Source organism: Labeo rohita, chromosome 4, assembly GCF_022985175.1.
Source record: "Labeo rohita strain BAU-BD-2019 chromosome 4, IGBB_LRoh.1.0, whole genome shotgun sequence".
NCBI classification, from domain to species: domain Eukaryota; kingdom Metazoa; phylum Chordata; class Actinopteri; order Cypriniformes; family Cyprinidae; genus Labeo; species Labeo rohita.
This window is the reverse complement of record NC_066872.1, coordinates 31,018,878-31,024,877: the sequence shown is the minus strand read 5'-3', so window position 1 is coordinate 31,024,877 and position 6,000 is coordinate 31,018,878.

The following is a 6,000-nucleotide window of genomic DNA, read 5'->3' as shown; positions in this document are numbered from 1 at the left end:
GTTAAACACACCACACCCAAGCCTGCAGGCCTGTTGTTATATATCATTATCATGATATAGGCTGTAAAATGTCAAAGGTCATTTAGTTTGGCACCTATTTGAGCAGGTTCCACCATGTCGGAACGCACATTTTGTCTAGCATCTAAAAATAAGTTTAATAGTGAATAAGGCAGAGCAGGTCTAGTCAGTCTTATACGTCTTCCCACAAATACGCCGCGTGCGTGTGCCATACACAAGCGCGTCTTTCCCGACACTGTTATTAGCGCCCTCTAAACATTCTCCACATCAAAGGTGAAATGACAGTCAAAATTACACAGGTATTTTAGCAATTTTTAGATTGAGAGCGAGGGTGATGTTACGAGTGCATAGTCCCTTTAGTCATTTTGAATGAAAATGGTGTGACGTTATTTTTTATGTAAACGGAGTCTCATTGTACCCACATTAAACAATTAATATTACTTTTAAATGTATAGAGGACAATGATACAATTGACGTCAAAAGTGTGCATACACCTTGCAGAATCTCCAAAATAAGTGGGATCAAACAAAATGCATGTTATTTTTTTTATTTAGTACTGACCTGAATAAGATATTTCACATCAAAGACATTTACATTTAGTCCACAAGAGAAAATAACCCGTTCAAAAGTTTGCATATGCTTGAAAAGAGCCTGTTCAAAAGTTTGCATATGCTTGATTCTTAATATTGTGTTGTTACCTAAAATGCTCCACGGCTGTTTTTGAAAAAAAAAAAAAAACATTATATTTAGGGAAAATAAGAAAAATGTACATAATTCATTATGTTCAAAAGTTTACACCCCTGGCTGTTAATGCATTGTATTTCTTTCTGGAGCATCAGTGAGTGTTTGAACCTAATGTAATAGTTGTATATGAGTCCCTCAGTTTTTCTGAGTGTGAAAAGATGGATCTCAAAATCATGCAGTCATTATTGGAAAGGGTTCAAATACACAAAAATGCTGAAAAACCAAAGAATTTGTGGGACCTGAAGGATTTTTATGAAGCACAGCAGGCAGTTTAACTGTTCAGAACAAACAAGGGACTCATGAATAGCTATCACTAAACAAACAAACAAAAACACACACAGCTGTGGATCATTCAGGTACCAACACAGTATTAAGAGTCAAACTTATGTAAACCTTTAAACAGAATGCAAGAGTGCATGTTTTACAAATGCATCTAAGAAATGTCCTATTGGTGTCAAATGAACCTGTAACCTGCCTAATTATATAAAACTTTCAAAGACTCAGCTAGTTGTTCAGACAATCCTCGGACAAGTTAACTTTGAAAATATGTCATTTTGCACATTCATAGACAGTGATTATCATTCTCATTTTTTCATTCAGCAGCGACCGGCTGCCATGGGTTGTTGCACAGAGCTGGGCGTGACATTGAGCTGTGGTTAGCAGTGAGGCAGACATCAGAAGTTTCTGTTAGATGTAGGTGTTCGCCAGGCTTTGCAGACTTTGTCTGCGGCTGCCGTAGGCGAAGGCCTTCTGTGGTGAGAGATGTGTCTGCATTTTAAAAGACTCCTGTGTGTTTGTGCAGCAAGCAGAGTAATCAGATAACCCAAGGCAAAGTTGTTCTTTTTATGCCGATCCGGTGCCAAACAGTCCTACTCTTTCCCTGATCCAAACAAGATTTGAAGGTACAAGGTACAGGCAGCAGACCGAGAGGCTTCTGGGATGTGGGTCAATCTGAAACTAGTAGTTGAAACACACACAAATAAATAGTTTGGCATTACTCATATCATTACAAGTCCATCAAATCACAAAGGAGGAAAAAAAAAAAGTGGTGACTAAAGACCTTCGAGATTCAAAAATGCACAAAAGTAGTTCAGTGGAATTATGATTCAGTGAAAATCTCCTCCTAGCTCTGAAATCTCACTTATGCAATTTTAAATATGAGAGCCAAAGAAAACTGCATGTGAAATAATGACTTACATTTTGGGATCTGTTTATGACAGTTTTGTTAAAAACCAAACGGGATTGGAAATGACATTGGTGCATGCAAATGATTTTCTTTTTTGGTTGAGCTATTCGGTTAAGTATCTTTTTTCTACATCTCTCTTTACTCCTACTTGTGGCATTTTACAGAGCTGGCATTTAGCTTTTCATTTCACCCTGCGTAGGAGGCTGCAAGTAAAGTGTTAAGTTAATTAGCACATGTGTCATTCAAAGTAGAATGTGAGTTTTGAGCTACTGAACTTGCGTTATTTGAAATTGCCTAAAGGAACAAAAGACCCAAGGTTTTACTAGTGGCTTCTAATTTGAGCCCAACATTTAATTTGAGAGTCGGCGCAAGACGTAGGACGGCTAAACTAGATTTCACGCAAGAGTACGAAAGGCTGTGCTGATGTTTGTCATTTGTTAGTGACCTCTGGTGTGGGTGTGGAGATCTGAGCCAAAGAAAAAGTTATTTATATAACTCCTACACTTTTTCTTTTGGTATTAATCAACTTCCCTTGAGTAGATAATCATGCAATCAGCCGTTTAGTATTCCAACAGATGCAATCATTCTGAAACCCCTTATTTGGTAAATATTAGTGTAGTTACAAATCAGCTGACCTGACTTCTCACCTAACAGCTTTCTCGTGGTCTCACCAACATTAACTTGATTGGTGAGATCGAATGTGAAATCAGCAAGCCTTGTCGACAGACATATATACATTTATTTTTATTTATTTGCAAAGGGGAAGTGTATGTATATGGGTCATTCTACAGAACTAGTGCAAACTGCTGTCCCACAACCAAAAACATTTAAGTATTCAAACCTTAGATGTTTACTAAGATCCTTAGATTATCAATTGAAACCCACATTAATATTCAAAATATTAGTAAGTTTAATATAAAATCATCATTTGTTGTGTACTTTCCTTTGGGAGGTGGCAGTCCTGAACCCTAACCCCTACATTTCCCCTAACTATATTCAAACTAATGAATCCTAAACTTTGAAATCAGTATGACCCACTTTTTGCCTTTTACAAAGAAAAATTGGATTCAAAATACGAGAAAAATCTCATAAATCACACTTGAAATATATTTAAAAATGTAATTACTATTGATTTAGCTCTGAACAATATATTTACATTGTAGATGTAAGCAAAATCTTAATAGGTCAATATAATCTTTCTAATTAAATTATTACTACTGTGTTTCGGTAGAGAAAATTTTTAGATATACCAAAACTTTCTGAAAATGCAATATGAGAGTTAACTGCACAATTGCTAGAAATGTGTACCTTGGATATTACACAATTTGCATACATTCACTTTTTTTTTTGGAAAAAGACCTTTTTTTTAATTTATTTATTGTTTATAAAGGGTATGGAGTAAATAGTCATTTGTTTGTTTACTAATTTATAAAAAGGTGTTAAGTATTTATGTACTTTCTTTTTTAAATGCACAATTGTTCTTGAGACCAAAAGGTAAAACTGCAGCATGAAAACAATCTTTTTGTTGCATTTAGAAAAAAGAAAAAAAAGTATGTAAAATTACTAAATCATAAGCGGCCTCTAAGCTTCTCTTGAGGGCTTTTCTCCCGAGGGTTTTGAGCGGAAAAGGATAAGAAAACATTTACCCTCTGGTGATTCACACAGGTCAGATACACTCTGACCTTCAGGCACTTGTCCCTCTCCAAGCAGTAGCGGTTTGTCACCTCAGAGAGCGCTTGTTAATTCTTACAAGAGAAAGGCAGCTTGACCTTTGAAAGGTCTTTGACCTCTGAGATTTCCTGCAGCCATACCGCCAGAACCGTATCTAACATGCTGCAATAACCATAACTAGAAGTAAAGTCAAACCATGTGAAACCATAGACACGCAGGTTTAACTTAGGGACTCGATGGGCCTGTTATCTGTATTGCTGTCAGTTCTCCTTTGTTTTGTGAAGTTGTTTGTTATTCAATACTTTTTACCATTATGAGTGGTCACAGTGATTCAGTTTCAGTATTGGCAATAATTCAGGTGTCTCAAATCATTTTAGGATGTACTTGTGTTATTTTACGCTAGGAGAACAAAATTGTGTGCAGCTCTAATTGCCTGCACTGTGGTGAAAATAATTCTGACCCAAGGCAGCACTGTGACATTCAGCAGTGAAAATAGGAAATAGGTGCCTGAGATGACTTGGGGCCTACATAGTCACATCCAAACTAGTTTTTAATGAACAGGGTAAACACACACCGCTGTTGTAGGTGGTTGCTGAAGTATTTCGAGTTTTAGTGTGTTGCTGTGTGGTTTCTAAGGTGTTCTGAGTGGCTGCTAGGGTGTTACTTACTGGCCCAAGTAATAAAAAAAAATGTTTCTCAAGTCTCTGTGAATGTGGTTTCGTGATACGGCTGGACTTTCCTAAAGTGTAAGTTATTTGTGTTTTGTCTGTTCTGTTTGTCCTTCAGGTACAAACAAATTCACTTAGAATCTGCAAGACTTAACACGTGCTGTTATAGGGAAACTTATAAATATATATATAAAGGTTTTTTGTTTGTTTTGTTTTTTTAATGTAAATTCATGTCCCAGTAGCATTTTCTTGGTTAAACATAAAAAACGCAATTTTATATTTTTACATTAACAATGTAATTAGTATTCTGTTTATTAAAACCAAGTATGAATCTCAAGGTAAGCATTTTTAATTTATTCCAAAATAATAACTCAAAGCATATTTTATCTGCTACATTTCATTTCAATAATGTTTTTTCTTTAATGTTTAGCATTTTGAGTGTGTTTCATGTTACTAATTATTATCTTATCTAAATTATTAACTATTTTCTGTATGAAATGTAAAAGAAATTATACTAATGTTTTGTATTTTTTTTTAATTAATGCAGTATTTAGTTAAAAATAGAGCAGAAGTATTTAAAATTCATTGAACCGAGGCAGATTTGTAGTACCTTATGGGAAAAAAAAAATCATAAAATTCACCTGTAATACCATGGTGTGGCCATTAAATGGCTGAAGCCATATACACTGACCAAAATAATAAACGCAACACTTTTGTTTTTGCCCCCGTTTTTTAGGAGCTGAACTTAAAGATCTAAGACTTTTTCTATGTACACGAAAGGCCTATTTCTCTCAAATATTGCTCTCTCAAATATCTAAATCTGTGTTAGTGAGCACTTTGCCGAGAAAATCCATCCACCTCACAGGTGTGGCGTATCAAGATGATGATTAGACAGCATGATTATTGCACAAGCACCTTAGGCTGGCCACAATAAAAGGCCACTCTAAAATGTGCGGTTTTATCACACAGCACAATGCCACAGATGTCGCAAGTTTTGGGGGAGGGTGTAATTGTCATGCTGACTGCAGGAACGTCCACCAGAGCTGTTGCCCGTGAATTGAACGTTAATTTCTCTACCATAAGCCGTCTCCAAAGGCGTTTCAGAGAATTTGGCAATACATCCAACCGGCCTCACAACCACAGGCCACGTGTAACCACACCAGCCCAGGACCTCCACATCCAGCATCTTCACCTCCAAGATCGTCTAAGACCAGCCACCCGGACAGCTGCTGCAACAATCAGTTCGCATAACCAAAGAATTTCTGCACAAACTGTCAGAAACCATCTCAGGGAAGCTCATCTGTGTGCTCGTCATCTTCATCAGGGTCTCGACCTGACTGCAGTTCGCCGTCGTAACCGACTCAAGTGGGCAAATACTCACATTCGATGGCGTCTGGCACTTTGGAGAGGTGTTCTCTTCACGGATGAATCCCGGTTTACACTGCACAGGGTAGATGGCAGACAGCGTGTATGGCATCGTGTGGGTGAGCGGTTTGCTGATGTCAACGTTGTGGATCGAGTGGCCCATGGTGGCAGTTGGGTTATGGTATGGGCAGGCGTATGTTATGGACAACGAACACAGGTGCATTTTATTGATGGCATTTTGAATGCACAGAGATACTGTGACGAGATACTGAGGCCCATTGTTGTGCCATTCACCCACGACCATCCCCTTATGTTGCAGCATGATAATGCACGGATCTGTCCATGCTG